We start from the raw sequence: 23,692 nt of genomic DNA on the forward strand, positions 1-23,692 counted from the left end.
TCAAAATTGTATGGACTTGCTGAGATATTCTTCTAAAAATATTTGTTTGTGTTCAGCATAAGAAAAAAGTCATACACATCTGGCATGGCATGAGGGTGAGTAAATGATGAGATCATTTTCATTTTTGGGTGAACTATCCCTTTAAACAAGATTATTAAATGCTTTAAAAGTATCGCTCATTGCTAGTTCATGTTATCTATTGCGTTAACTAATGTAAACAAATACAACCTAACTGTAAAGTGTTTCGGACTTATCTGTACAATAGATAGAAACATGTCTTTCTATTTCTTAAAATGCAACAAAAGTCTATTCAAAACTATTTAAAGCTATCCTCATTGTTTAGCCTTTAAAATCGCAAGCCCTGGTTTAAGAAAGCCAATGCGGCAAAAATAAATAGTACTATGAATGGTGTTCTTCAGTGCATGCTTACAGCATTTCACACACGTCATTGAACACATAACAGGCTTAAATTTACACACAAGAAGCCTGTCTCTCAAAACCATGTGGCATCCTTAGGCTAGTCACCACATACCAATTTGACATCCTTGTCCAATTTCTACCATTCATTGCCCTCAACTAAACCCCAAACATGTCCTCCTGACCTCAAGGCCAGGCAAATATGCCTGCAGAGCTACGGTTAGGTTTAGTGACATATTTGCGGTGTGGTTCTATTGTGGGCAAGGAAGGGTTAGTTGGGTCTGACAGAGACACTTGGGATGCTGACCACATGGAGAGTTCAATACTATTTCCTGTGTGCTTATATAAGAAGGTAAGGCTGGATTGCTGCCCAGTGTCTAGGGAGAGGTGTGGAAGTATGTTTGCCACACAAAGCTCCGTCATGCACCAATGAGCGCTCAGTCAAGCAACGTTCCCTCAATAGCACTAATAACAAAGATGAGTTTGTAGGCTCAGATCTGCAGGAAGTCGATATGCCAGCGTAATGGTAATGCTTCAGACAGGGATTACAAAATGGCTAGATAAATCGTATATGACAGTTAATGTGTTCAAAGAGGAATTAAGAAGCGTAACAAGTTATTCACATACACTAATGTCAAGAAAGCTTCAAGATCAGAGTCTCATTTCTTCAAAAATGTGTAATTAGCAGTAATGGAATTGCAATGGAAAATGATCACACAAAAACTCCCTTCTTTGACTTTCTGTACCTCAATGACCATTTGAGGAAATTTCAACAGGAATATTCCATAAGATGTTAGTTAATGGAGAAACATGTCCTTAGTAAAAACCAGACTTAGCTTGGTGAGCAAGTTCCCCTCTGGCTACTAAAACTAAAAGTTTATAGCTGTCCATAACAGCTAAAATACACACCATCTCAGATAGCCACAAGATGTAAACATTAGAAGTGTTAACATGATTTTAGTGTGACAAAATTGCTTACTAACCTTAATGGGCTAAAGCACTTAAATATTGGTGGTGACGTAGTGGGCTAAAGCACATAACTGTTGGTGGTGGTGTAGTGGGCTAAAGCACATAACTGTTGGTGGTGGCGTAGTGGGCTAAAGCACATAACTGTTGGTGGTGGCGTAGTGGGCTAAAGCAACTAACTGTTAATCAGAAGTTCACTGGTTCGATCCCCACAACCACCACAATTGTGTCCTTGAGCAAGGCACTTAACTCCTGGTTGCTCCAGGGGGATTGTCCCTGTAATAAGTGCACTGTAAGTCGCTTTGGATAAAAGCGTCTGCCAAATGTAAAATGTAAATGTACTATACTAAAACACGAAAGAGCTTGGAATTGATACAGATTTCCCGATTTGATTCGATTCTGAATCACAAGCTCTTGACTCGATTACTCTTTCAGTTGTAATGTTCATTTTGCTTACATATGGAATTTGCTTACATCTATCTTCAGCTATCTATCAGCTGGCCACTGTTACACTCACCCCCCTAAACCTCACTCCCATCCGAGTCATGGAACCATTGTGACACTCCTATTCTTCCTGCTCCATACGGGACTCGAACTGGCGTATCCAGCATTTTAATTTCCAGTTAGCGTCAGGTGTGCTAACAAGGAGGCATGTTACACATGTATAATTTGTACTATGTACAAGTATTTACATTGATTTGTAGAACACTTACTGAAATAGTACTGCCTCTTTAAGAATACTGGCAGTTCATCAAGCGTCACATAAGTGTTTCGGTGGAGCGTGCATTAACGTGAGCTTTTTTACCTCATCATACTATGTGTGAATAACCTGTAATGCTTATTTGTTTGTTGTTTTTGATCAACAATTGAGAGTAAAGTACATAAAGGACATTAAGAGGGAAAAAATCCAATGATAAATTGATAGCTTGGATCTCATCTTTGGGCATACATTACACGGAACGAGTCAAACCAAACTTACTCTCAAAACACAATGAAAGTATATCAATGCTGAACTTCTTCATTCACATTTATCAGTCAGTGGCTAATCACATACATTTTTAGTCACAGCATAAACTTTGGTCACATTTGTGAGTGATTTACTCAAAATTCATTCAAATGGAGATTCATACAAATGGAGAAAATCTGAAATATTTCCAGCCCTACTCAAAACTCATCTTTATGCATTTTTATTCGTCAGACATTCTGGCAGAGCCCTCTAATGTGTAGGCGCTCATACTGTCCCTCAAACATTAAAGAGATTAAACATCTAGCTTCTTTCCAACAGTTTAGCCAACAGTCTTGTTTTCTGCCCACACAGAGCTCTAAGTCAAGCCAATTAAATTGTTACTATTCAGTTGATGAACATATCACGGCAATCAGTCTTTCAGACCTCAACCACGTTTCCACAGTTTCGCAACTCCACTGTCTGGCTTTCACATTGCTCAGGTCCCTCAAGGCCATGCGCTGGCCTATCATCTATCGCTTACTGCACTCTCTTCAGCAACTGTTTCCTCCAGTGAAAAACAACCAAAGGAACGGCATGCGTGAAAGCAGTAGTTCATTAGTGCTCCTCAGACACAGCGGCCATACATCCTGTTGCTTGAGGCAATTCTTCTGTTTGAGTATTTCAGCACTAAACTGTAACTCTGGGACAAACCACCATTATTATACAGTTAAATTCACAATAACGGTCATTGAATGCATACAATGCAAAATTGGTTATGGTTTAGCCTGAGCATGAAAAATGTGCTTGAAAATTGGCCTTGAAGTGCTAAGACGGATGTATTTTTTTGTAAATTAGATAATTTTGTGTCTTTTTTCGAGTAAAACTTGGAATATTATGCATAGATTTCTGTTTGATGTTCTTGGTCCTCGCTTTTATTCTCTCCCAGCTGAAGCCTAGTCTAAATTCTGTCATTTTCTTGTTCAGTCTCCTATTTTTGAGTCTCTTCTAAGAATAGTTTTGTCCAATAATCTCATTGCAAATGGAACAGAACACAGTGATTTTAGGCTACAGTTAATGCAATGTAACAGCATGTAATTGTGATTTGCACAATCTATGTCTCTCTCTTCCGGCTCATTATAGAGGTAAGATGAAGACCATTTGAGGTCTCATTTAAAGACACACTGTGAAGCATCAATAATTCAAAGCATTTAGACAGGACAGTCACAGGTCAGCACTGCATCGAGATTAATTCTATCACTGGTAGATTGGCTTTACGTCCACCTGGTTTCATTTAAATGAACATCTTATAAACATATTCAGTATGAATAAACCATACTGAAATCTGCTGATCAAATAAGGCAAATAAACACTTCAGTCATGTTTCAATGCCTATGGATAAAACAAAGATATCATCTTTGGTAATCTTTGAAAGGACGTACAGAGAGAAATGTATCCAAGCACTGAAAACATGAGAATCAAAACATTCACAACAGTGAGCAAACTTCAAATGGGCTTAGAAACCCAAAAGAGTATTTCTTCCTTTCACAGTCTCCCAAAACCCCCTTCTTTTAAATTTGCCCAAAGCCACTTTTAAAAGTCTGTTTTGAGCCTCAAAATCAAGGCTTTGGAGCCCAAACAAAAGGAGCCATACTCTGGCCTCTTACCCAAGGGCAGAGTGAGCAACGCTGGGCTACAGAGAGGCTGGAAATGCAAGCAGCTCTATGGCATGCAAACTGTCACTCCGTATAGTGGGCTTTTCTGCCGACGGGGGCTCAGAATATAATGCCACCACCAGACCTTTTGAATAACTCAAAAGAAACAGCCACTCTTCACCGATGGACGAGAGGTCAGTAGAATGGCAGGAGGGGAGGGGAATGGAAGATATGGCTCTCAGAGTTATTCTATGAGTTAATTACATGTGGATAAAAGTGGATTCTCTGGCACAGTTGGAGCTCTTCTGTTGTGAGGCTGGTGGCAGGGTTCTGGAGAGCTATAAGTGAGCCAGTGTCTCAGCTAATTGACAGAGATATGAGAATTTTGTAATCTATGTGTTTGGTTTTGTGTGTATGTTGTCCTGCTGTTTAAAGCTTAATGCCTTGATTTTCCAGTGTGTGTGAATGCTTATGTTAGCGTGAAAGCATTAGGCCTTCTTCTATATTTTCTGCCTTCTGCGTCTCTGTTTTTATCGCCTGCAAGTTAAGCCCTGTCCATCATAGGTCAGCTCAACTACAGGCTGGTCTTTTGGTCTCTGATTTCCAGATGGGAGACCCTGCCAAAATATAACTGGCAGAGAGCACTGCTGACCCCACCGTCCAGTCTGTGTGTGTGTCTGTAAGAGATGAGCAGAGAGGACAGTCTGGAAAGTCAGTGTGCAGAATCCAGAAGAATATCCATTCAGCATTTACAGAAGAGCATCTAGCACATGCATTCAAGCACAAACACATAATAGCGTGTCCTAAATTGGCAGAACATGACAAGTTTCCAGTGTCAAGTAAATGTACAGTCCACTAGTGAGTGTACAGCTTGTATAACATTGTAAATTTGTGGTCCCCTCAAAATAACTCAACACACAGCCATTTATGTCTAAACTGCTGGTAACAAAAGTGAGTACACCCCTAAGTGATTATGTCCAAATTGCCCAATTAGCCATTTTCCCTCCCCGGTGTCATGTGAATCCTTAGTGTTACAAGGTCTCAGGTGTGAATGGGGAGCAGGTGTGTTAAATTTGGTGTCATCGCTCACACTCACTCACACTCCCTCATACTGGAAGTTCAACATGGAACCTCATGGCAAAGAACTCTCTGAGGATCTGAAAAAAAGAATTGTTGCTCTACATAAAGATGGCCTAGGCTATAAAAAGATTGCCAAGACCCTGACACTGAGCTGCAGCACGGTGGCCAAGACCATAGAGTGGTTTAACAGGACAGGTTCCACTCAGAACAGGCCTTGCCATGGTCGACCAAAGAAGTTGAGTGCACGTGCTCAGCGTCATATCCAGAGGTTGTCTTTGGGAAATAGATGTATGAGTGCTGCCAGCATTGCTGCAGAGGTTGAAGGGGTGGGGGGTAAGCCTGTTAGTGCTCAGACCATACACCGCACACTGCATCGAATTGGTCTGCATGGCTGTCGTCCCAGAAGGAAGCCTCTTCTAAAGGTGATGCACAAGAAAGCCCACAAACAGTTTGCTGAAGAGAAGCAGACTAAGGACATGGGTTACTGGAACAATGTCCTGTGGTCTGATGAGACCAAGATAAACTTATTTGGTTCAGATGGTGTCAAGCATGTGTGGAGAAACCAGGTGAGGAGTACAAAGACAAGTGTGTCTTGCATGGTGGTGGGAGTGTCATGGTCTGGGGCTGCATGAGTGCTGCCGGCACTGGGGAGCTACAGTTTATTGAGGGAACCATGAATGCCAACATGTACTGTGACATACTGAAGCAGAGCATGATCCTCTCCCTTTGGAGACTGGGCTGCAGGGCAGTATTCCAGCATGATAGCGACCCCAAACACACCTCCAAGATGACTACTGCCTTGCTAAAGAAGCTGAGGGTGAAGGTGATTGACTGGCCAAGCATGTCTCCAGACCTAAACCCTATTGAACATCTGTGGGGCAACCTCAAATGGAAGGTGGGGGAGCACAAGGTCTCTAACATCCACCAGCTCTGTGATGTCGTCATGGAGGAGTGGAAGAGGACTCCAGTGGCAACCTGTGAAGCTCTGGTGAACTCCATGCCCAAGAGGGTTAAAGCAGTGCTGGAAAATAATGGTGGTCACACAAAATATTGACACTTTGTGCCCAATTTAGACATTTTCACTTAGAGGGTACTCACTTTTGTTGCCAGTGGTTTAGACATTAATGGCTGTGTGTTGAGTTATTTTGAGGGGACAGCAAATTTACACTGTTATACAAGCTGTACACTCACTACTTTACATTGTAGCAAAGTGTCATTTCTTCAGTGTTGTCACATGAAAAGATATAATCAAATATTTAAAAAAATGTGAGGGGTGTACTCACTTTTGTGAGATACTGTATATACGCTCAACATATCATGGTCCAGTCACTCTGTTAGTCTATGTTTTTGTCTGACAGGACCATGGCATTATCGTCCCATGTCTGTCTTGTGTTTTTGGTATTATAAATTATTATAAGATATCGATTGACTTGGCCCTTACATAAATGTATCAACAACCAATCAACAAACATCATTACTCATCAATACAAAAAAGGCATCAAATTATTGCTAGCATCCTATCCAAAACTTTTTTAAGAAAGGAAACAAATTTTGTTTAACATATATAAATATATATATGTATACTGTATATATGCAATAAAAATGGCCGACACATGTTAATAACCTGAAAAACGCTTACATTGTCTCGTTCCAAACCCCAAAGATTTCTTTCCTCCATAATAGGCCTACACCAAAGATATTTTCCTTTTAAAATCATGTTTAGGTTTAAGCTTTGGGTAAGGGGCTGTGGCGAATTCTCAGGGCCAGTAAAGCATTCTCTGCTGGCGTAACATGCCAAATAATATAAATATTTCTCATCCTTTCATTCTCTTTAATTCCCTTTTTGCCTAAGTATTTTTAATAATTGTCACTCTTAATTAATCTACAATCAAATAGAGGAAAACTAAAAGTTTATCCAGTCAGAATTTATTCCTTGATGCTTACAAGCAAAGTGTGACAACAGTTTCATAAATCGCATGCCCGAACCAGCGCGTGAGTTTGAGCGCCACATTTTTTAACCATGAATTCTAAATTCTTACAGTTAAGTTGAGCTACCCTGTGAAAAATGGAAAAAATACAATACAATAAATCAAAAGTCAACAAAATGTCTTGTCTTGACTTGCCCTTGTCCTCAGACACTTCACGTGTTTCATATTTTCTTCATTGGAAGGAGTCAGCACACGAGATGGCTGTTCATTTTCAGCACTGAACACCACTGAAAAGGCTTGTATATTCTATTAAGGGAGCAGAAAAACAGACCTTTTCTTGCCACTTAGAGCTATCCATTTGATTCAGTAATGCTGGACTGTCCTTGTAGACTCATTAGGCTGCTGATATAATGTTCTCTCTGTCTTTTTCTCTATTTCTTAGCACAGCATGGACACCCAGAGTACAGTCATCACATCTATCATCACGCCACACACAGACACACACACACACACACACACACACAATCATACTGTGTATGTAAAACACAAATTCCGATCTTAATACACAGCACACTCTACTTTAACAGAACCACCATGTTATAACCTAGCTCCATACTTAATGAAGGGGAAAAAAGGAATAATCTAGTTAGAAAAAACTTTTAAACGCTTTTCCAGGGAAATTCCCAGCAAACTGACAGCATAATGCCCTCTAATAGCATTAGCCGGAGTAACACAGCTCACGAATGCTTTAGCTGAGCTACCGTGATGCTGAGAATGAGCCGGTAGAGCTTCAGGAGAGCTGCAGCCGATGTTGACCTGGTTTGCTTCAGTAACCTCAGCGCTGGGTTGCATATGCTTTCAGTGGTGCTGCATCATTGAGCCAGGGCAACATAGTGTACAATAACACAACAGCAGGAGAAGAACCATGTCAGATATGAAACAATGAGGTATGGCAGAGAGCGATGTGTGTATTTATTACTCTCTCGCTCTCTCTCTCTCTCTCTCTCTCTACATCAGACGTGGCCCACAACCTCCAGCTCACCTCCCAATTATGCATTCACATACGTAAAATCATACATGAACCCTCTAGTATCTGTATTGTGGCATTTATTATCCTAGACAACACTGAGATCAAATTGAGATGTATACTAAATAGGTTAATTCACCCAAAAATGACAAATCTGTCATCATGCGCTCACCCTCATGACATCTCTTACAGTCTACAGTTCATTGTATGGATGCAATGAAAGTGAATGGAGACTCAGGCTAACATTCTCCCTACCATCTCATTTGCCCCTGTGTGTGGGTGAGAAACAGATCAGTATTAGATTGTTTGTGTTTTTTTGTTTTTTTTTGCAATAAATTCTCCTCCTTGCCCAGTAGGTGGCGATATGCTTGTAGAATGTACATCGACAAAAACAAAAGAAGAAGAATGTTAAAGTAAAAGTGAATATTGGAAGTAAAAATAACTTAAATATTGATCTGTTTCTCACCCAAACCTATTATATTGCTTCTTAAGACATTGATTTAACCACTGGAGTCTTATGGACTAATTGTATGCTGTCTTTATGTGCTTTTGGAGCTTCAAAGTTTTGACACCCATTCACTTGTATTGTATGGACCTACAGAGCTGAGATAGTCTTCTAAAAATCTTAATTTGTGTTCAGCAGAAGAAATAATATCACACACATCTGGGATGGTATGAGAATGTGTAAATGATGAGGATTTACAATTTTGGATGAACTATCCCTTGAAGTCTCCTGCTTCTTTTATCATCAGAATTGTCTTGGATTTCAGTAATGTTTGCTAGATGAATACATGGAAATGTAAAAAGTAAATCTTTTCTAGAGTTTCAGAAGAGATCTCAACAATGGCACAATGTGATTCGATGTGACAAGGTAAAAAGAAAAAGGTCAAATGTCAGAGATTTCCGTATGAACTCAAAATTTTGTCTTCAAATTCTTCTAAGACTGCATAATATGATTTATGCTATCCACGTTCATTTTAAATCTCTATACACTTTTTTTGGTAGGTCAACAATTGTCTCATTTGTGCCTGCTTTCAATTCTTCTAAGGGAATGTAGGAAAATAATGAGATAAGTCTCCTGAGCTATACCGTATGACACACTCAAAAAATAGGTTGTGTGACTGTTTGTTTTACCCAAATAAATTCTGTTGAAATAACGCTCATATATTGTGTATTCTGTCAAAAAAATATTACAAGTTGGGACAGAATGAATAATGCTAATAAAAACAAAAAGGAGTGATTTGTAAATTATATTCACCCTTTGCTAATTGAAAGCACTACAGCTAAACATTATATTATATTTTACCTTGTGAATGTAGAGTAATTTCAAATCAGATGATTGCAACACACTCCAAAAAAGTTGGGACAGTCAAGTGTTTACCACTGTGAAACATCACCATTTCTTCTAACACTTAATAAGCATTTAGGCAATGAAGACTACATTTTTGTAAAGTTTAAAAAATTTAATTTCCCCCCATTCATCCAGTATGCAGGTCTTTAGCTGTACACTTGTACGAGATCTTCATTTCTGTATTGTGCACTTCATAATGCACCACGCATTCTCAAATGGAGACAGGTCTGGACTGCAGGCAGGCCAATCTAGTACCCACACTTTCTGCTTACACAGCCGTGCACTTGTAAACTAGCCAGTATGTGGTGTGAAGGTGTCCTGCTGGAAAATTCAGGGACATCCCTGGAAAAGACAGTGCTGGATGGCAATATATGCTGCTCCAAAATTTGTACATATCTGTCTGCATTAATGGTGCCTTCACAGATGCAAATACAGACAGCTTTTGGACCTGACGCTGATAACAGCTTGAATGGTCCTTTTTCCTCTTTGGCCCAGAGAACATGACAGCTATGTTTTTCAAAAACTATTTGAAATGTGGACTAATTGGACCAAAAAACACAGTTCCACTGTCCTAATTTGCAGATGAGAATGAGCCCAGAGAAGTCAGCAGCTCTTCTGGACAGTGTTGATGTAGGGCTTCTGCTTTGCACAGTAGTCTTAAGTCTTAACTTGAATCATTGGATGCAGCGGCAAGTGGTGTTGACTAACAAAGGGTTACTAAAGTAATCCCAAGCCCATGTTCATGATTTCCACTACAGATTAATTATGTTTTTTTTAAGACAGTGACGTCTGAGGGATCGGAGATCACGCCATTTAGAAGTGGTTTTCTTCTTGCCCTTTACGCATCGAGTAATTGACCAGTTTCTTTGAATCTTTTAACTATATTGTGCACCGTAGAGGGTAAAATGCCCCAAATCCTTCCAATTTGTCTTTGGGGAACATTATTTTCAAAGTGCTGGATTATTTTCTGAAGCATCTTTTGGGAAACTGAGAAATCTCAAACAATCCTTGCTCTTGAAGGACTAGGATGTTTTCGGAGGATCCTTATATACTATGACACGATTACCTCAACAGTTTAACATCTCCTGTTTCACATTGCCTTGTTATTTTAACTCGTCAAATTGTTATTTGTCCCTGTATCAATTTTTTGGAGCCTGTTGCAATCCTCTAATTTGAAATAACTGTACATGATTTTAAATTGTTTTAATTCACAAGGTAAAACATCATAAATGTGTAGTTATAGTTATTTCAATATAGCAAAAGGGTGAATGTAATTTACAAATCACTCATTTTTGTTTTTATAAGCATTATTCATACTTTCCTAACTTTTGGTTTTATATCGTTTTTCATTAAATTAAGTTGTTTAACACTCCAGTATACTAGATCATGACTATTTGAACTAACGTAATGAGGTTAATTTCACGATTCAAAAACGTATGTGATGATTTCCATTGCAGTTGAGGAGATGGAGCAAGAGCAAGAAGTGCCAGGTAAACAAAAAGAAAACATTTTCTAAAAGTATTTGAGTGCAATCAGAAACTTGAATTTATTGCTCTGTTGCTTAAAAACTCGCAATATATTGTGCTTAATGGATGTCATGCAGTCAGCCGAAAGGGTACAAATTTTTTTAGAGAGAATTAAAATTTTTGGGTTAACTGTCCCTTACTATTCAGGCAAATATGAAAGTAAAGGGGGAGGCAGGATGGGTGAATACTAAAATGTCATACTGTCATTAAAAGGTGTACATGTGATTTTGAAAAAAAAAATAAAGGCCTTGATAATTAATTGATATTGTTTGGCATTCTCATCCTTAGATTTACAACATTGATGTGAAGAGAGACTAAAATGTGTGTCTACCTGAATTAAGATCATAGCAGTCTTATAAGGGAGTATGTGGTGAGTACATTTGCTCCATTTTCAAGTATTTTGTGTTATTACACAGTGGAATTTAGGCGTACTCTGTCTTTTCAATCATGACGCCGATGTAGCCAGCACTTAGGAGGCTATCCAGAGGACTAAATTGGGAATCCATGTGATACAAGTCGAAGATATTGAAGACAGCTCAGCATATGTTGGAGTGGTATTGGAGGATGTAGAAATTATTCGGGACCTCAGCAATCTACCAATAGGACTAATATATGCCCAAAACTTGTGCTTCCCTTCTGAACTCAGGTACACATCCTGCTGTTGTGCAAGAACTGTAAAATGTATTCCTGGAGTTAGATGGCAACAAACTGTCTAATAAAGAACAGACACTTAAGACCAAGCTCTTCTCAGATGCACTAGAGTAAGGAATGTTTTACAGCTTAATTGTTAATGTATTTGCACAACAAGTCTGATGACTCCTCTGTAATGATTGAGCAGACTGTTTAAAACATTATATGTTAAACACTTGAGTGCAATAAACACAGTTTGAACATTTGTTACACATCTTTGCTGTTTATTATGGCTCACTATACAGCACAAGCACAAAAAAGAAAAAAAAAGATGTTGCTGCTTTATTGAATGGACTAAATAGAATTAAAAAAAGTTACATTATTTGAGTTAAAGTAACTAGAACTAATTTGATGGAGCCACTGCCCATGATATAAAAGAGTAGTTTGAATGAAATCTTCTTATATTGGTGAAGTGAAATATATTTTAAGAGTTTTGGATAAACAGAAAGATGTTCAGAAAATATAATGAGCTTTCCCTCCTTTTTCTCCCAATTTGGAATTCCCAATGTCCTCTAAGTCCTCGTGATGGTGTAGTGACACACACACACACACACACACACACACACACACACACAATTGTTTTTATATTATTGTGGGGACTTTCCATAGACTTTCATGCATTTTTTGGATTTTATACGGATCGATCGATAATTTATATTCCCAAAGCCTACCCTCACAGAAACCATTTTACATTTTCACAAAAAAAAAAAAAAAAACATTGTTTAGTATGTTTAATAAGCAATTTCCCTCGTGGGGACTGCTGGCTGGTACCCAGAAGGTAGGTGATCTCAGGTTTTACTATCCTTGTGGGAACATTTGGTCCCCACAATGTAGTATTAACATGTACACACACACACATGCAAAAAAAAAAATTTAAAAAATAATAATTCACCAAATTCCACCCAAGAACCTGTAAAGTGTCACTTGTTCTAAACAGGTATATGTGGCACCTTATGGTGCCGAGAAGCACTTGGGGAAATAATTAGTCTTCCGTTAGTGCTCTCCAGCTATGATTAATTGAGGAGAGATTAACTAGCATAATTTCATTCTGCCGACTATCTCACTGCCAATTACCTAATGCGACTCTGTCTCTTGGCATCACCCCCCTCCTTTTCTCTCATCAGAAGGCATCCCGAGCACTAAGTCTCGGAAATTTGCCGCTGACCCTCATTTTCCTGACTTCATCATCAATCTGTCATACAAAAAAAAAATACAAAATAAAAAAATAAAAAGAGTGAGCATGCTCACATTTAGACACAATCACAGCATTGGCATTGCTAGAAATCCAGAATAAACCAGAATTAATTTCCATAGCACAAAAAAAACCCTACAATCATGCATTGTGTAGCCGGAAAACAAAAAACAAAAAAACTGAATTACTGCAATGTTCTCAAAGAAAGAAATTCTAAAACTAATGTAATGCCTTTTCCCCCACATTTGTCATAAACATTTCAGTGGTCAAATGCATTGCAAGCACTGACACATATACAGTATTACATAATTTCCATGACAAAGAGTATGCATGATAGCGTGAGAAGCATTCAGGAAGTGGAGAGACAGTAAAAATTGTAACATTTATATTAGAAAATGGTAGGGCTTGAGCTAGGATTGACTCTGAGCCGAAAGTGAAAGATATATAAAAAGTATGAGACAGATATATAGAAAGTATGAGACAGATGCGGATTAAAATCTCATGTGTGTGTTTGTGGCAGTGTGTGTGTGTGTGTGTGTGTGTGTGTGTGTTTTTTTCCTCAGTGTTGGTCTTTAGACTTTGTCTCATTGGCTCAGAACTGGGTGCCTTATCGCTCGTTCCCAGACACACACACACAATAGCCTATTTTACACCATTAAATGCGTATTTGTCAAAATACAATTTCAATTAAATCCCACAAACATACTGGTTTGTGCTTTGCTCCACTTACCAGTGAGGAAATGGAACAGAGGAAGGAATCTCTCTCTCTCTCTCTCTCTCTCTCTCTCTCTCTCTCTCTCTGTATATATGCTGTATATATGCACACATATAAGACAGAGTGAGAGGCGATGAAAAGGAAAATGAAAGATGGGATTGTATGAAGCAAACAATAAAGGGTGACTGAATTGTCAAGCTCTGGACAGCAACAGCTATTTTCACCGTGATTTGACACGGATACAATCTTTGCTTGCATTTTTGAATTAAATAACTCTAGAGCAATGGTTTAAAACAAAGTGCCTATATTTAATACTACACTGGGTTACACATACTATAATCGATTTATGCATCGTTTGAAATTGCAAACAAATTCAGTGCATTTGCATACTTATTCCAATTGTAGAGTGCATGTTACACATTGTACAATCCCATCTCAACAACAACTCACATCTCACCATCATTGCAGATACAGACCCATAACCTCTCTGTTAGTCAACCTAACCGGCCACACATTGCAATGCTTGGACCTTGCATATATTTCTCGAGAAAATGTACCAGATTGAGTCACCACGTTTAATTCCCAGCATGCCCAGGGCGTAAGAGGCTAATTAAGTAAACCTGAAGTAGAGAGGGTCTCGCTGGCTGCTCCAGATCTCAAACACTGGAGGGTTTTGGCCCTTCAGGCCTGCTGAAATTGAACTAAAACTTGCAAAATGAGCTGGGTTCATATTTCCGCGGGGTTAAGCCGCAAGGTCTTGATGAGATGTCCTCAGTGTTTTCAGTCTAGCACCTCATCAAAAGTCGGGTGAACTTTCCGAGAAAGTTCTCAGCCTAGTAAGACTTTGATTTTGAAAAGCTTTCATTAAGGATGTGTGAACTGGGCAAAGCGGCACCTTGTGTGGAATAATTTAGAGGTTTTTAACAATGTGATTATCTGAGAAAGACAAAATGGAGACAAGCTTATGTGGGCCCTAACACGGTGAGGAACAACACATTCTTTTTGCCTGGATGGTAGCTAGCGTGGGAACACATAATTGCAAAAGCATTACCGTGGCCCATTTTATGCTCCCAATTTAGCACCTAAAAACTTTCAAACTTCTCCTGTTTGAAGAGCCGTTTGTGTAAAGTAGACACACTAACATCCGATGGAGCCAAAAGGTGGCACATTAAAGCCGTTTACTAAATTAGCTTCAAAGTAATAACAAAATAGCTTAATGCAGTGCGAGTGGTTTAGCTCAGATTAAAGAATTACATTCATTTACGTGGTCCCATGATGTTAAACAGTGACATTCAGAGAGCACAAAAACACCAATGAGCTGTTTTTAGCACCTTGATCTTCTGTGCAGCCAAAACAAACCATCCACATACAGTAAGTTCTGTTTCAAATGTGCAAGTAATAACGTAACCATGTAAGAACCACCATGCACATGAGTCCTGTTTTCTTTCAAATCAAATAAAAAGGATGGACCTGAAAGACTAAATCTTTAAATCTAATTTACAGTTTCAATCCTTAGTTACAACATATTTCGTTTGTCTTTTTGAAAATAACTGCATGAATTAAAGTCAAGTTCTACACTGTAAAAGAGGTAACCTGCAAGCTATTTCTACATGATCCAACCCTTAAAATGGGTTTTGTTGGTGTGACCATATATGTTCAGATTAAGTGAATTACAGTAATAATTTTGACTTGAATAAGTCAATTATTTAGGCTAACCTTATTTTTCAATTTGTTTCGTAAATTTGAATGAAGGCTTATTAATTTCTAGATTCTCCTTGTTTCTGACCCTCAAATATGGGTATATTTCTCAATGGTGCTTACAGGTGTGCTGTGTTATCAGAAATGACTCTTAAGCATGCAGATGTGCCTCAGTGGTGTGTCTCTTGCCTGTAACACAGGCAGGTTGAGCTAAATCAAGGTCGGTGTCACAGTACATTGTCAGTGCTGCACATTTCCAAGCTGGGACTAGGAGATCAATAGCCTCTTTACTGTACTTAAGGACCGAAGGGGGAGATAATGACACTAAAAACACATAGCCTGGGGAGCTGATGTGCTCATGTGGAGATGGCATGAAGTTGTGTATAAGGGTATGTATGCTTACAATACAAGGTAACATTAATAAATGAATAGTTCTTAATTTAGATCACTCTCAGTTCTGATTTGAACAATCAAAGCAATTGTAAAATGCCTATTAAAACAAACATCTGTGATTACACATTCTATATTAATTCACCAAGATTCTAGGTTGCTTAGCAACAACAAACAGCCTACAGTGAGGTAAATGAACTACATTTCTTGGCAGAAAAGTTATTTATTCTGCTTATTATTAATAATAAATATAACTGTATTAAAAGACGTCACATGACTCAATGCATTACCATGGTAAAACCACAGTAACAAACAGCTCTTATTGCTTTATTGACTATCATCTGTATGGACATGAGCTGTTTCATTCGTGAATGAATCTGTGTTTTTGAATGACTCTTAAGTGAATGAATTATTCTCGTTCACCTCCACACTCGATTCATATTTCTCGTTCACTGATGTCTCTCACTTTCAAAGCTAATTAGCTCTAGTCTGAAGGTGACATTTCTTTCCTGTAAAGACTTATCACAGCATGAGCCAATAGGATTTGAGTGCGGCTCTAAAGGAGCATATCATTGGTTTCACCCATTGAACGAATACAGCTTGAAAATGTAAATGGTGGTGTTTAAATTCAGTGGTTAAAATGGTTGTGGTGTTTAAATTCTAATTTTAGTGTCATCTCAAATTTGTAGACATGCAAATTCCAATTTTGTTGCTTTAAATGACTGACTACAGCATGATCCAACAGCATTAGAGTGCTGGCTGTGAAGGAGCATATCATTGGTTTGACCCACTAAACAAATAAACCCCTTCACTGAACCAATCTCTATTTTTGTGATTGAACCAAATGTACTGTTTACTTGTGCGCAAATATGATGAATGAATAAATCAGTAATCATGAACAAGGATCAGGAGGCGGCAAGAGGATGAGGCAAGAAGTTAATTGAGTTCTGGTCCAATGCAATTACTTAAAAGATGGTCATTTGGCACCATCAACAGGAACAAAGGTGTAACTTGCAGAAATGGTCAATGAATGAATCAATGAACGAATCTGAAAAATCTTTTTGGTGAACGAATCAAGAGACTCAGTCACTGAAAATAATCAAAATCACCACCACTAATGTGTAGTGCACTTTGAAAAGGTTTGATAAAAGACTACATAGTCACAACACCGATTACACAATCTATTACACATCTTTCTCTCTTTCCAGACAACTGTATCTGTATGGCTCTTTGCTGTAGGGTTGGCCAGCATTTTAACGCTAGCCAAGCTAACAGCTTAAAATCTCTGTGTGTATTATTAAACAGGTTTTCAAGTCTTTGCACACCCAGGCTCATCCAAAAAATGAGCATACTTTATTAAATGCACTCAAAGGGGGTTTATGCCTGCGTGTCTGCAGCGATCAAAGCACCTTGCCACATCGCTTTCTCACATTTTACTCTGATTTAATTATATCACTTTGCCAAGAGGAATCTCACACACACACACACACACACACACACACACACACACACACACACACACACACACACACACACACACACACACACACACACACACACACACACACAAAACAAATGGAGAGATGGAGAAGACAGCAGTAATAAAGATGGGTTTATTGCCGTTGAGGTTCTAGAGATGGTTTAGTTTTAAACCAGATAACCAAAAACAAATCCTGTGTAAAGTCTAAATTGGCATGAACTGATTGTCCAGCAATATATTTGATTGTTTGTTCAGAAGGGAATGGCTATTTAACATGCTTGAAGGTTTGTATCCTTCCTACCAACCTACCCTGTCTCTAAATCTCTCTCTTTTTCTCTTTCAAGCGGATTGATTTTTGCCCATTCCCACCTACTAGTGCAATACTGATTCTCATGCAGTTGGGTTGTGGGAAATATTTATCCTTATTGATCCAGGGGGCTGATGAGTCTGTTATGAATGCTGCAGTTCAAATAGTTTTGGTCCCACAAACATCTCTAAATATCAATCAGCTACGGGTGGACTGAGAGCCAATACTCGGTTTGTTTGTGAATACCAAGAAGGCTGAACTGATTTTCCAGGAAGCCAGCAAAGATCTCGTTCAACCTCTCAGTGTGGGATTTCTGACTCATGAAAGGGTGTAATTCAGTGTGGACGAACACTGAAAATGTATGTTTCCGTCTAATTTTCTCCATAGTGCAACATTAAGAAAAGGGTTTGAAAGAGCAGAGAAATTGAGAAACAGTTGAAACAGACAAAACGAGAACATTAGCTGTGAGGTGAAAACATCTTCCATGCGTAGACGAGGAGCTGGAGGGGCTTACTGGCTGAGAGCGTTGCAAGAGGGTTTTTGGAGGGGGTGCTGATAATTCCGTCTGCTATCATGTCATTAAAAATTCAACACCTACAGGATATTTTCTGCATCAAACATTCATGCCATCAGGTTGTCTCAACAGCTCTGGCTTCACACACCATAAAGATGATAAAACTGATGAGAAAAAGCTCATCTTCCTGTGTGCTGTCTCTGATAAAGGCACACATCACAGCACGGGGCTGACAGACAGGGTACCATAGGCAACAGCGAGCTGAGAAAAAAATGTATAAAGGTTTAAGGGGGCTCATCTCTTGCTTGGGTTCAACGTTCCTCTACAATGAGGAATCTCAAGGAAGACCTTAACTGCAGAAGTCTATTCAAGATATGCAATCTGTTTCTTCTCGTTCTTGCTTTTGCACACTAGCCGATTTAAGCTGTCTGACTTTTAGCCGTCACACTCTTTTAAATCTTGGCAAATGAGAAAAAGTCAACAAAGTCGATCATCTCTCAGCAATAAAACAATCAACAAGTTCTTGTGCATGCAATTGCATTACACAAGGTCATATGGAAATCTGTCCCGTTCCCGGCCGGCACACTGCATCACTTGTCATGCTGGCATAATAAACAACACCAGAAAGCACTTGATGAATTCAGCGGAGCACAGCGTTCAAAAGGCTAAGCTTGTGAAAAATGACTTTACTTTAGAAGGATGTGAAAGTTCGACACATCTGCTGTCAAAGTAACCTCAGTAAACCATTTATATTTACAGCTTATAACATAAGACAATGTTAATTAATCATTGTGCAGCTGCATCAATGCTATTGTGAAAGATCTTATATAACAGTCAGCTTTCAGTAAATATTGCAAGTCACAAGAAAATGACCACTAGAAATCCACATTCATTGCTAGATTTTCGCCTAAAAGCATCCTTAAACAACACTCTTATTGATCACTAAAAAACATGCTGCACATTAATCAGAATGAAATGTTGCTTTTATTATTATTAAGAGCTGAACGTTTAGGCTCTTTATCAGTAATGGTACTGGACTCTAAATTTGCACAGGATATAACATAAAAATTAAATAGTACCCATGAAATGGCTTTAATAGAAGCAAGAGGCTGTCATTATAAAAAAGTGATTTTAGTGATTTTAACATTGCTGGTGCACCACCTGAATATCTAATAAGCAGTACATTTCCCTCCATATTTTGTTCGCAGTGAGTGAGCCACATAGAGAGGCGGGTAATGTGTGAGGCAATTTAATAAGGCTTACTCTTGGCTGTAATATTGCACGATCAACACGGTCCACCAGGGAACTAAAAAAAAAAAAAGTATGCACACAGAGAGAATGCTTCATGTTCAAATTTCAAATTTTAAGTGCTACATTTGAGTCATCATATATACCATGGTAACCATAGTTTAGGCTAAAAATGAATTGTGGCGGTAGGATGGTACAGTAAAGTTATCAGATAGTTAAAATGGAAATACTACTTGGATGTATTCCTTGGTACAGAATGAGTACCATATTCATATACTATGGTATTTATATGGTACTCCAAGGTATTTCAAATAATACCATGGTATCACCCTGGTCCAAAAAAGTCAAAATAAACATTAAGCATTGTATTACCCTGGTACCCAGTCCACAAACATGACTATGAGTGTCATATTTATGTACCATGGTATTTACATGGTATTACAAATGTACTACAAATAATACCATGGTATTACCATGGTCCAGATAAGTTCAAATAAATATTATTTTATCGTGGTGCCATTTCCAAAAATATGGTAAATTAGTTCCATATTCATGTTCCATTATATTTACATGGTATTGCAAGGTATTACACAGAATACCATGGTATTACTATGGCCCAAATAAGTTCAAATAAACAGTGTATTACCATGTTACCATGTCTAAAAACAAGGTAAATATGTTCCATATTCATGTATTTCAAGGTATTACACACAAAACCATGGTATTACCATTTTCCAAATAAGTGCACATTTTTTTTTATATATTTTTACCATGATACCTTGTACAAAAACTTGATAATTGAGTATCATATTCATGTGCCATGGTATTAAAATGGTATTTCAAGGTATAACAAAGAATAACATGGTATTGCCATGGTCTAAACTAACATTGTATTACCATAATACCATGTTCAGAAACGTGGTAAATGAGTACCATATTACCAAGGTATTACCATGGTCAAAGTAAGTCTAAATAAACATTGCCTTGCTGTGGTATCATGTCCAAAAACATGGTACTTGAGTAATATATTTATGTAGCATATTTACATGCTATTCCAATGATTTAAAAAAGAATACTGTGGTATTACTATGGTCCAAATGAGTTCAAATAAACAGTTTATTAGCATGTTACTATGTCCAAATATACAGTTACATCACAGCACTTTTTGATAGTGTACAGTTATTGTTGCTACAGTAAACCTGATATGAGCAAACTAATGTAAATTCAAGAAATGTAAATTACAAAGATTCTGAAAGATTCTAACACTGTTTAATAGAGATACAACAAATCATTATTGATTAAGCTTTTACAGTAGTGGTGGTTTTTGGTATTGGTAAATGGTATTATTTGATGGAAATTATGGTCATTAATGTTTTTAATTTATTTAAAAAAACAAATTGGAATATAATAGACTTGCATTGGTCCATATGACCCCAATAGTGCCATCGCAGTAGAGCTGTGTGAAGTGTATGGTGTTCATACATGACTGATCTAGCTGTCTTTTGGTCTATCGCATTCACTGACATTTACAACACAGCCCAAGCTGCCAGTGTATAATTCACCCTGGGCCATAGAAGAAGTACATTTAGGACAGGCCTATCTCGGTCACCCCCTAAAACATTTGCGCTAAACTCTCTCACACTTGACTGAAAGCCATGTCCCAGCTAGAGTCTTAACATGACCTATGCCACTGTGGGCCTCGAGCTGCCCACAGACTACAGATGGATGAAAGGCTCTTTTCTCACTTTCTTCTTCATACTCCTGTTCTGTTTCCTCTGTAACAGTGTCAGCTTTTATTCACTCACAAGGAGGATTACAGAACTGCACATGTTCTTCACATTTAATGGGTTAGCAGATTTGGATATGAACATTATGCCATAAAATGAAGGCTTTCTTAACGGACCACCGGGGAGCTCCATTGATAGGTGCACCATCTCTCACCTAATATTGAGATCAACAAAACCCATTAACTTGAGGAAGTAGGAATGTTTTACCTTCACACCTGCATTGCTTTAGTGATGAGAACAGACTAAAACTCAAAAAAGTGTCTCAAGAATGAAAATAACTACAATGTGTAAAAGCTTAAGGCCTAGCACATAGCTTAACATTAGAAACACCTCTCGTCTACATTAGCAATTTTCTTCATTACTTTACGCATGTTCATTATATATATATATTAGCAACATAAGAAATGGAGGATAAGGCACTGGCTTAATTTTCTCTCCTCCCTCAAGGGCTAGTCTCATCCATTGTATGGCATAAATGGCTTGTATTGTCGAACACTGTTCGAGGGGGTGCGAGTGCATTAGTATTATTAAAGGAATGATGAAAAGTGAATCCAACGCTCACCGATGATGAATCACTTGGCTGTCTTTTCAGAGACAAGTGACACAGGCTGGTGAGAATCCATGTGATGTGGCAGGGTTGACCCTGCACATTCATAAAAACAAGAACTTTCAAAATTAGAAAATAACTTTGTAATGAGACGTATTCCTGTACAAGACTATGAATGATTGCTATGATGTGGAAACACAGGCTACACAAACACATAAACTTGATTTTCTTCTATGTGATCTTTCTAGGCAAATAAAATATTTAACGAATTGGAGTGCAAGTATATGATCATTATAAAAATGTATCTGGTTGTGGAGAAAAGCTAAATGTTCTCAAAATTGGAAATGCTGACTTGATGAAAGCAAAATATGGGATATAGAGAGAGTAAGACAGCAAATGTGACCCAGAAAAACAGGATGTATTGTTTTGCTATGTTCTGGGGATTAGAAATTTAAGCTCAGACTACATCCAGAATCCTCTGAAGACCAGTAGACACCATTATTTGCTTGATAGTTTTATGAACCTCTGAAATTCAGGCTTGTTTCTGGCTTCTAAATGGCCATTTTTCAAGTTAGGTGCATTTGATAAGTGGTCAGCAGACCAGCAGAGTCCACCATGCTCAATAGAGCTGCTATTATTTGCATTCATTTGTTGGTCACCGCTGGTTAATGGGGATTTAAAAATATTTGCCACATGTTAAGTATGGTAAAAGTGGGAGACTGAAAGGCCTTAATTCTGTATTACTGTGCGATTAGCTGAGAAAGCTTTTTCCACTTAGAGTAACTGGAATAGGTGTTCAGTACAGCAAGTCCAAGCAACCTATCATTAATATTGTACCAAAGATGTGACAGGTGCGTAGAGGTACTTATTCAAGAGGGAGCACTCAGAAAATATTCTGTCAATGTTGCTCACTAGTTGAGGGAATGTTAGCCAAAGTCTGTCTCTGTCTGTTAGTTCTGAGTTTGAAGTCAAAGCAAAGCAAAATCCCCTGTTTTCTAGTAACAATAAAAAAATAAAATAATAATATATTCACACACACACACACACACACACACACACACACACACACACACACACACACACACACTTGAACAATTGAAGTTTTGCATATTGCAAACCACCTAAACAGCAAGACTTTGTGTAAAAATTAGTAAATAAATGCATACATTTTTTTTTTTTTTTAAATCACGTTTTGACACACATTTGCAGCAGTTGTGGGGCAAGCCCTCACTCTATTCTCAGTGATGGTGTGTACTAAGGGAAGAGCAGATTCTGCCCTGTGGCCTCCCCTACAGATGATAATGGAACACAGTTGTCCCATAAATATGCCACATTAGTGCCCGCTTCACATACCACCTATCAGACACAACACAGATAAATCCTTGTCATCTCACCCTCAAGGACTGAACTAAAGCCGTCCATCATGAGGCACTCTCCCACACACAAACATGTGCATAGACAAATACAAATACACACATGGTGCTCGGGGAGAGGATGCTTTTCTAGCCTTTTACCATTTAAATGAAGTCTGCCTTTTGTCGCTGTATACATCGGCATCTGAAGTAACATGCAATAACGTGGATGTTTCAGAAAATAAAAACAGAATCTATTTGTACCCAAATAAGAACACAAGCAAACACACTCACTAAACCTGCCTCTGTCCGTCGCCATCTCACCTTTCACCACATTTAATTGTAGATAATTGTAAATAATATAATCTGTATGATGGTAAATTGCCTCTAAATCTGGTTTAATATGACTTAATTGTATCACAGCCTTGGAGAAAGTGGTAATACTCTGCACTTTATTATGCATTTAATGCCTGTTGGTACTAGGAGACAACTGTCTCATTCATACACAGGTAATAACTTTATTTTACTATAAAGGTAACATTCTTCAGGATAAAGAACACTGATGAGTTTATTGGTATAGAAAAAAAAAATCTTGAGAATTTTAAAACTAAAACTGAAGTGTGTAATATCGGCACCATTAGTGGTACCAAACAGAATAAAAATAACTAGATAGGTACATTTTCTGAAGAAAATGTGAGTGGTGCTTGCCGTGGTAAAACTCGCCGCCACAATGTCCCACCAAAGTCTCAGTACACTGCCCATGGCCAAAACTCTATGGAGGTTCTGGTGCCGAAATATGGTTTTCTGCTGGTTGCTAGGGTGTTGTTAGGTGGTTTCTAGGGGGTTGTGGGTGGCAGCTATAGTGTCACTAACCTTGCC

General features: G+C 38.3%; 1 protein-coding gene across 2 annotated transcripts in view; it reads right to left on the reverse strand.

Annotated features, from left to right (window-relative positions):
• The window catches only part of LOC127657659 (protocadherin-7-like), a 154,043-nt gene that overhangs the window by 4,787 nt on the left and 125,564 nt on the right, over nucleotides 1–23,692 (reverse strand). The window lies entirely within an intron of this gene.

The sequence above is a fragment of the Xyrauchen texanus genome, chromosome 2, assembly GCF_025860055.1.
Source record: "Xyrauchen texanus isolate HMW12.3.18 chromosome 2, RBS_HiC_50CHRs, whole genome shotgun sequence".
NCBI lineage: Eukaryota > Metazoa > Chordata > Actinopteri > Cypriniformes > Catostomidae > Xyrauchen > Xyrauchen texanus.